This window comes from Lepeophtheirus salmonis, chromosome 14, assembly GCF_016086655.4.
Source record: "Lepeophtheirus salmonis chromosome 14, UVic_Lsal_1.4, whole genome shotgun sequence".
NCBI lineage: Eukaryota > Metazoa > Arthropoda > Copepoda > Siphonostomatoida > Caligidae > Lepeophtheirus > Lepeophtheirus salmonis.
The window spans coordinates 25,714,663-25,725,376 of record NC_052144.2 but is presented as its reverse complement, the minus strand read 5'-3'; positions in this window follow the sequence as shown (position 1 = coordinate 25,725,376).

Sequence of the window (10,714 nt, the reverse complement as noted above, 5' to 3'; positions counted from 1 at the left end):
TAATAACTTTTTATATTAAATTTTATATAGGGCCCTCCCCTCTAATGCTTGGAAATCAGGCCACTCGAAGTAGTAGAGGAGTGAACGTTACATTATAGAGGTGAGATTCTAAACTTTATCAGAAACACAACATATTTGAGATTTTGGAGAAATGGTCCAAAACGAATAAAATAACAAACTAATTATCAATTAAAAATGTTGTTAATTAAATTTGTCATCTTTTTGTAAGAAATAGTTGTTCCTCGAAATAAAAAGTTATTTAAAAAAAATACAAACAAATAACCGTTTATCAAAATACTAAAGTTGGGTTTATTCGGTGTATTAACAATGACTTATGTTTACTGCCATTTTGAAACAAAAATGACGTTTTATTTCTTTTTGGAAAAAGGAAGTTATTTTGTATAAGTTATTTGTATAAAAGATTCACTTTTGATAAAGTTCAGGGCGACAGCAAAAATATATGGGGGGGGGGGAGGTGTCTAGGTTTTTGCATTTTTTTAATAAAAAAAAATCAAAAACTAAAGATTTAAAAAGAAATCACAAAAATCTACAGCACTTCATAAAAAGTTAATTTTTTTGGAACTTTTTTATTCAAAAGTCCATAACTTTATACAGAAAATTAAATTTTTGGGTAGAAAATGTAAGATGAAAGTTCAAGTATTAAATTTTTCAGAAAATAAAACCGCAAAAACCTACAAAAAAATCTCTAAAATTAACTTATAAATATTAAATTTTTTGAAAAATAACTCCAAATATTACATTTTTTGGAATGTTTATTTTAAATCTATAGCTATTGACGGATAATTGAATTTAGGGGGAAAAAAATTGATAAATTATATTTTTTGGATATTCGGGTGAAGGATTCCAGCCCCTCCAGCCCACCTACACACTATAGACGCCCCTAAACTTGTGAACGGTTTACGATGCTACAGTGCAAATGATGTTAAATGAATCGCACATTACAGAGTTTTGATAATTTTAAATAAATTACTATTATCAAATATGTTAATTTCATGTAGTTTTCATGTACAATAAAGTTAATTTCATAGTTTCATACATTAAACTATGTTAATAATTACTTTTCAAAATCCTCTTAAAATTCCAAATAAAATACAATCCACTGCGTTTTAAGAGTTGAGTTGAAATAGAGAAAAAGTTAATTTGTATACATGGATATTAGGAATATATTGATTATTTATTTTTAGTATACATATAATAACTCTAATGACAAGTTTCTTTGACACAAAATCACTACTTACAGACACGTAGTGAGTGAGGGATTACAACAGATGTACATCCTTGTAGCAGGTCCTCACAAAATTAAAATGTAGTGGCCAGGGGAGGTCCAGGGAAGATTTTGTTGGCAGGGATTACGAAAGACAGAAACTCAAGGGAATCGTTTGGGCCGATCATCACTAAATCAAATTATAGTGGCCAGGGTCAGCTCAGGGGGAATTACGTAAGACGGATTACTGAAATTCAAGAGAATCTTCGGAACAGATTATCACAAAATTAAATTATATTGGCGGCGGGATAGTTCAAGGGGGGTTTCGTAGCCAGGGATTACAAAAGACGGACATTCAAGGGAATCCTCGGAGCAGATCCTCAAAAAAATTAAATTCTAGTGGCAGGGTGCAGTTTAGGGGAATTTCGTTGCCAAGGATTTAGAGAGACAGATATTCTAAAGCAGTGGTTCTCAAATGCTGGCACGCGTACCCCTTGTGTATCTTGGAGGCAATCAGTGGGACTTGGCATTTTAATATAGTATTTTACAAATGGTACATAACTCAGGGAGTGGGCTGGAGGGGCTGTAGACCCCTTAAATTTATGAATTTTTATTTTTTTACTAGATAATTTAATATTTTATTCTTTTTTTTTTTCAAAAAATTTAATGTTTGAAATTTAATGAAATTTTCTGTGATTAGCTTTGGATTTTTAAATTTTTCTTCAAAAAAATTTAATAATTGATTTTTTTTTCCAAAAATTTCCTAATTAAAATTTTTTACCAAAAAATTTAATTTTTGGTCAACAGTGTTGGATTTTGGCTTTTATTTTTTATTTTTTGAGAAAGATATGGACATATTTTTTTTTCCAAAAAAAAAAATTAATTTTTTGTGAATAGCCAAAGATTTTTGAAGTTTGTCTACTCAAAATTTTTTTTTAATCTTATGCTTTCCAAGCCCCAAAAAAAAAAAAAAAAAAAAAAATAAAGGATTACTTTCAACATATATACACTTCTCCATTGAAGAACGTCAATCCGCAATTCGGGATCCTACTCTCAAGAGAGACTAATTTGGCACTTTTTTTAATGTTCCTTTAATTGGTTAGATGGAGTTGCACTGATTAAGTATAAGTAAACATTATAGTATTACATTTACTCCATCTAACCTAGGAATCTTGTGTGAAGTCAATATACATGAAGTATATTTCTTTCTCTAGGAATCACCTGTGCTGGAACCTATACACATTAAGTCCATAACAGAGGACTACATCCGCTGGTAGTGCTCGGCCTTCCACTGGCACCTGGAAGCCATCATTGCCGCTAAGGGCGTCTACATTAGTTATTAAGAGAGCTCAGACAGACATGAATTTTGTATTAATTTTGTTGAAATTCTATTATAAATTATATCTTTTTGGAGTTTAAAATTCAAAGTTTTCAGATTTCGTTGTACCACTCGGTATATATAAAAATACTTTGCACTGGGGAGAAATAATATTTTGCCAGTACATCCTCATTGAAAAAAGGTTGAGGATCCCTGTTTTGTATTAATAAAGCAATGTTTGTCTGTTTGTTGTTACCTAATAACTCTGAACGATGTCAGGAACTACTACAAGTTCATATTGACTTTAATATAACCGAGGTTGATTGATTATGATCTCACTGGCACATATCTATAAGGACGCTATTTTTACAACAATTGTTCAATAATGGGACATATTTTGCGTCGAAACTGGACGCGTTCTTTAGATTTATAACGGGATACCTCCCCAGTTCTAATAAATGGACTTTTATATATTTAAAAGACCATGCATTGCTTATTTCTGAAGCAATTAAGTACGACTAATTAAAGACAATCTTTTCTCTCATAAAAATGTAAATGATAGCCACTTATGTAGAGTCAATTCTATTTATGTTTACATAGATACGCAGGTATATTATACTAGATAGATAATTACATTTCGCAAACGTATGCAGTCATAAAAAACAAAAATGAAATTCCCAATTTTTGATAATAAATAAAAAGAGATTTCCCTCTCATTCTTTTTATCTCTTTTTCTTTTTCCATCTTCTTAATAAAATATTTCTCTACAAAATAATAATAATAACATAAAATATAAAAAAAATTAAAAATTCAATGTGTTTTTTCCTTCTTTCTCTACGTGATAAGTATTTAAAGTATTGATGCTGTACGATGGAAGGAAGGAACGTTCCCCCCTCATCTGATGATCTTCGTTTTCTCTCTCTCTCTCTCTTTCCATTTCGTCTTCTTACACGGTTATTAATAATTTTTCTTATCTTTAACATTTACACGGGTTGTCTCAAAAATCCATAGTGAATATTAAATAATGATCGTCTTCACAAGAAAAAGAAGGAATGTCGTCGTCGTTTATGTTGATATGGAAGGGCTATGATAAAGTACCCATCTCTATGAATAGTAGACGTCGGGAAAGGGGTGGGGGCAATTGCCCCCACCCCTTTTATTTTTATAAATTTAGTAAATTCAGGTATTTAATAAAAACATCTTTTAATAAGTTTATTTAATTTAAAAAAACAATCAAAACTCTTTTTTATATAGAGCAGGAAAAAAAAAAACTTGTAGTAGCATACACTTTGCAGCAGCAAATCGTGCAGAAATTGATTCCCGTGTACCCTTTGTTCCAGATTTTCGAAAATAAAAGAGACAGTGAATATTTTTAATTGGTTTATTGGGATGTTATTAGCTATATAATTTCTCAAAATGATCTCCATTGGCCACCAGAATGGGCTCGATCCTGGGGGGAAGACCAAGCACATTTTCCTGACAAAGTTCTCGCTCATGTCCTCCCACTCCTTGTCCACTGCAGCCTTCAGGGACTCCACAATGGGTTGAGAGGTCGCACAAGTCTTAATCTCAATGTCACCCCACACCCCATAGTCCAGGGGGTTCAGGTCCAGGATTGACGGCGGTCAAAACTCCTTTTGACCATAAGCCTTCAGGGGCGTCCACCGTATTATAGTTTTTTTGAAAAAAAAAATTAAATATTAAATTTCTTTTTAAGTTTCAAAAATTGGCCAACTTTATCATGCCCTTCACCGAGTCCAAAAAGGCTGGATACCTAGTTTTCTTGAGGTTCCTGCTGCCAGGACTCTGTGTGAGGCTCAGGGCATTCTTTTTAGCTTATTTACCTTAAAGACGAGCCTCTCCGAGCAGTGACGATCCCAACAATTTCTTTCACCTTGACATGGGTGTCAAGCAAGTAGGAATCCGTTTTCTTTGAACGTCCATCATCGCTCTCGATCGTAATACGAATGTTTTTCTTTTAATGTTCTAATAGGCTTCTAGAATTAGCTCATGTAATTTAAAATAGTTTAAAATAGGGTGTAGGACCTCTAAACATGTTTAAATTTTACTGCATTATTGATAGCCGCACACTTTATAATTACGATTGTATCTGCGTTATTTTTAGTTACAAGGTTTCATTACACAGTCAAAGGACAGCTAAAACAAAAATAAATAAGTTTAGATTATGATAAATAATGATTGCCAAGAAGGCTATTGAGATCATTGGAATATTCATACGGACTGCCTATAACATCAAAGTGTCCGCCTCCACATAGAAAAGAGGAACCAAAACTTCTGCAGCATCAATATAGCTGACTTCTGGCCTGCCTTCATGTGGCACTCCTCCAGCCCTGACCTCAACCTCGTAAACTGTGCAGTTTGGAATGTCTTGGAGAAGAATGTTTGCCACAACCTATAATCCAAATTTGGATTCGCTCCAAGTTGCCATCAGTTTACGCTCTGGCACACTGTAATAGTAAAAATGTTGTAGAAACAACAAAATTGCAATACGTGTGCCATCTTCTCCGTACTAGTATCATTGCCAAGAAGGTTATTGAGACCGTTGGTATCCCCCCCATCCGGACTGTCTATAACATCAAGCGTCCATTACAGATCCATATGCACTATGGCTAACTTCTGGCTTGCTTCCATTTGACACTCCTCCAGCCCTGACCTCAATCCCCTGGACTTTACAGTTTGGGTTTTATTGGAGAAGAATGTCTGCAGCACCTCTCATCCAATTTTGGATTTGCTCTGAGGTGCCATTATGACAGGGATGTACACATTAGACACGGCCTTTATCATCAAGAGTTGTCAATCTTACATATATATTTATATATAAAAAGCATAAAATAATTCAATGCCATGTTGCTTGGAGCATTTGCGTTGTATTAACATAAATAAGCAATTTAGTTTAAAGTTAGACCTCAAACCAAGACTTATTCTAAATCTAAAAACAGGTAAATATTCCAACAATCATATAATTATATAAAACAATCGCATAATAAGTAATTCAAAACATATTAATCAATCCATTGGTTTCCCTCGATGAAAAACCTTCATACCTTCGAAAAATTCAAGTTTTCAAACTAATCATGTATCTAGTTAAATCTAACAATATCAAAAGCATGATCCCAGGAATACCCATCCTTGGTATTTTCAAAGAAAAAACACCATATTTAGCTGTTGAGGACAAAACTATTGAACTTAAATTTTCTCTAAGAATTGGTTCTCCACATTCCAATTTACTGCCAATAAGAGATTCCATAAAAATTACGTTTTTCGTAATTAAGTAAGGCTACTTGAAGTTTTGAGTCCACTTACATAAATAAAAGAGGAAATTTGATGAGGGCCAGATATACCCTCGCATAAATAAAATAAAGGTTCTAAACTATAGTTAACATTCATCTTGGGCCTAAACTTGTTGCAGAAATGTGTATACAATCTATAATTGACTCAAACATGGCTAGAATAATTTGTTAATACGTATTCATGGAAGAATACAAATTTAATCAAGACTAAATTTTGAGATCAATCATTCTAGTTTGTATCTGCGTCGACGGGCCACAAAAAATCTAATGGAATCTTATTAAATCCGCTTTTTGCAAAAGTGTCCACAGAGGTATCCACAGAGGGTTGGCTGGAATGGCTGTAGCCCTCCCCAAAATTAAGGAGGTTTAGCTTTTTAAAAGAAAATTTAAATTTTGAAACTTTTTTCCAAAAAAATTATATATAATCCTGCGGACTGTTTTGTAGCTCTTTTTTCTGAGAAAGTATGAGTCAACTTTGATGTCAATCAGTAATACTTAACAACCCTGTAGAGCATGTACATATGTAATGATGAACCTATGTACAACAGAAGGATGGGCTTCTATACATGATTCAGCAAAACACACACACACAAAATCTCCTAGTCAAATACAAACTCCCATACAAAAAAAAAATATAGTTTTAAATACATAATAAATGATACATGTCTCAAGAGAGAGTGAATATTTTGACAAAAAATATATTTATATATTACGTACAACTAACTATTTATAAAAAAATAAATGAATATATTATTCAAATTCTGACGTATATATCTCTCTCTGTACTGTATATACAAATATACATACTAAATATGACGACAATCAGCAGCATACGTTTCAAACGGAACTTGGGAGACACGTAGTTATTCTCTTTTTTTTTGCATTTATATATGTACAGGGTGCATACGGAAAAGTGTCCAGTTGGATAGGCTGACTTTTTATTTGATATATATATATACATATATTAACAATGAAATTTGAAAGGCAATAAAATTGTGTCTTTTATCTTTTCTATAGTTAAACTATTTAATATTATGCCTCCGGATAAGGAACTCAATGACAAGTATCCTCAGACAGGGGTGTGGCTACCGAGTTAGATAGTAAATAGGGGCACTACAATCCTCCTGATCAACATATTATTGTCAAATTTCCCTACTAAATTGGGGTCGTTTTTTTTGTTTTTTTTTTGTTGCAATATGAAATTATTCATATTCATTGTAATTAATTTTTTAATTTTAAAAAGTTCATCAATTCTAAAACATAGAATAGAATAGAATAATATATATCTAACGGGAAAAACAATTTATTTTTATTTTTAAATTACTGATAACCTACATAGCTTATTTGCTGATACAAAATCGACCTAATCTCTGCTCACACTCAAAAACAAGGTTGCTTCAGATGCAAAAAAAAAGTTGCTATTTAAAACATTTTTGTTGAATTATATTTAAAAAGGCGTATTTTGGCTTGTTGCATATGCGCAACAAAAACGTTTAAAGGTTAAGAATGTATTTATCGCTGAAAAAAGTGGATTTCCTCTCAAACATCAATATTGGTAATAATGTCCTTCAACCCCAAATGTACGGCGTCAAGAACATCATTGATGATTCTTTGTCTTTTTCATTGATCCCATTTTAATTCTTCTTATTTTTTATGAAACTTTCAATTTAATGAAGCTTTATTGTTGGTACAGATATTCGTGTGTCGTCACGATACTAGTATTTTCATACCAATCCGGTATCCAAATTGATATTGGTTTTTGATACTTTTTCAAATAAAAATATAAACAAAAATATTATTAAGGGCCATTTACATTTACTTAAAAGGGTGTGTCAAGGATTTTGTCTTAGAAGAAGGAAAGCTTGTTCAGAAATTTGTCAATAGTCCGCAGTATTTTATTTTGAGGGGCTTAATATTTTTAATTTAAATTATTAAAATTTTAACTGTTTTCCTCTTTTAAATTTTTTGAACAAGGTCATAATTTTTTAGGGGTAAGGAATGAAATTTCTTGATTTCAAGTGTTTTGGGTGTATAGTGCAATATATCCCCTCCCCATATCGTGTTTTGTATATAATAATAAATAATTTTTATAAAAAACTATATATTTAGGTAACCAAGAATTTTTGAAGTTTATGATGAGTTGATTCATATTAGGCCTAAATATTCATATAATAAAAATGTATAATTTTACATATGAGAAATGAGGACTGTCCAGTTAAGTATTTGATTTGATACATCGGCATAAAACTTTTGGTCATAACTTACCATATTATACAAACTTGCAATTAAAAAATGTTACTGAATAAATATGAGTTAATTTTTATTTATTGAGGTTTTCATTTTATATGGACCAATTACATAAGAAATAAATGAAGGAAGAAGGATCACGTAAAAAAATCACATACATCAACATTTTAGTTTATAATTACCCCTCTCCAAAAATTATACTCATTTTACAGTTCAAAAACAACTAAATAAAATCCTTCAGCATACGGAATTGAGAACACACAAATAACAATATAACAAAAACCCAAACAAGAGCAAATAAGGATACAATATGTGAAGCAATCCACCCTTAAAAGTATATATAGTCTCTGTAGTAAGACTATTTCTTATACAAGCCATTGTATGATCTTTCAATCCACTTTAAAGAGTATATATATTTTGCGGACATCAAGGGCAAATACCTAATAACATCACCTCCATATTTCCATCCAGATCCAGAGGTGTCCGGAACCATCAATAAGAAAATAACTGAGATGATTTTTAATATTGAAATTTTACAATATTGAAAAAACCGGATAAAAATTAAGTAAATACCCGATAAAGAATAAGTTTTACAATTATTTTAAAAGTATTTGATTTGGCAGACCTTATTTTAAATAAATATTTATGAATAAAATGCTTTTATTGCCCTAACTATACTAAAAAACAAAAACAAAGGAAAAATAGTAAAAAGTGAACTTTGAAAAAAATTACATTTTACGGTTTTTATTACTAAAAATTACTAAATGCGAGTATTTACTCGTAACTTGTCAAAAATTATGATTCTCCTCTTTTTCTTTTTTGAGTATATTAAAGTATGTAAATCCTCTAAATGTATTTTTATTTATTCGGATTCAAAAAGTATTACATCCACAAGAGGAAGAAAGCTGCTACATCCGAGCTGTAATAAGAACGTGAATCTTATTACTAATTAGACAAAAAAAAAAAAAGAGAGTTTTTTTTTTTACAAATTTGTTAGCCTACAAAAAGTGTCAAGTAGTGTGAGAGGCGTGTGGACGGGATGCGCTAAAGTCCCCTTAAAACAATTTTTTTTGTCTTTATCCCCCTAAATTATTAGTTATGCAAAAATTATAAGTTTCATACCCATGAGAGGTAGTAACAAAAATTCCAGAGACTAGAGAGCATTTAAGAGTAGTTTTTTATAAACTTGAAAATACTCGATCAGCAAAATTTAGCTCGCACCACATCACTACCAAATATCAAACAATTTAAATTCGACATTTTAGCAAACGCACTCTGTACATTTAATATGAATAATGTCACAGACTCAACCCTTTCAGCTTATTTTTTGGCAGTATAGATAGAAATCTATGACTACGTGATAACGTTAAATGAAGTTGTTTCCATAATTCAATGTGTTGTAATTAAATAAGCTAGTGTATAATGGTTGTTCTAGTATTAATATTGTCGTAGTCAAAACGTAGAGCAGGACGGGAACGATTTTTATTTTTTAATATGTACATAGTTCTATTCTTAATTAAATATACCTTGTAGAGGTAATTTGCATTAGATAGACATCATTTATGTTGAGGAAAAGAGACATATATATAGAGAGAGAGGGACATGATATATTGTACGTAGAAAGGGTTGTTCTGAAATAATTGTATCCCATCAAAATTACCTCATACCTACTCGCAATTAGAGTTATAAAAATGAGTATTAAATAATATGTAGGATTTCATGTCCATACGGGGTGTCCTCAGGATGAGATATTTTTTTTTGTGGATTGTTGGTTTTTGGAATTTTTTGGAAAAAAAAATTGAAAAATCCATAACTCTTCTCAAAAATTAATTTTTTTTTTTAAATTATAAAAACCCATAAAAATATTATTTTAAATATTAAAAAGTTACAAAAATCCATAAAAATTTTATTTCGAATAATAAAAAATTATTAAAATCCACATTTTATTCACATAAAATTATATTTGTTTGAAAAAAATTCAAAAATCCATAATTTTTCTCAAAAAATGTATTCAAAATCCACAGCTGCTCAAAAAAATTTTTTCTTTTGAAAAATAAAAGTAGCCCACCTCCTGCTGACGCCCCTGTCTTATACTATGTGAGACGTGAAGCCACAAAGGCAAAAATTAGAGAAATTTGTATTCTTCAACTAATAATTCCACAATTCAACAATGACTGCCTTATTACCTCACTTGATAGCTAGTCAACAGTCAACAACGAAGTATTTAGGAAAAATCTAAATTTAGTTGTCTAAAAATATTCATGACCAGCGAAGACGTTAAGGCAAAAAGAAACAAATACGTGTCTGAAAAAACAATTGAATATGGTTTCTCAGACAGAATATTTTCTAGATCAAATGAGGTTTTTAAAGTTAAAGTTTAAAGTACCTTGAGCAATTATTGGTATAAAATGGCAGTAATTTCACGCAAGGGTCACTTCTTGACTCGTGTTGCTAATTTCCTACAACAAGGCCTGCAAATCTCTTTCTTTATAGGAATTTGTTTAGTGGAAAAAAAAAAAAAAAAAAGAATTAATCGGAAAAAAAATCAACATTAAATTTGATAGTGACAAAGCGTTGGAAGAAAAAGCAATCAACCCAAAAATAATTCACTCA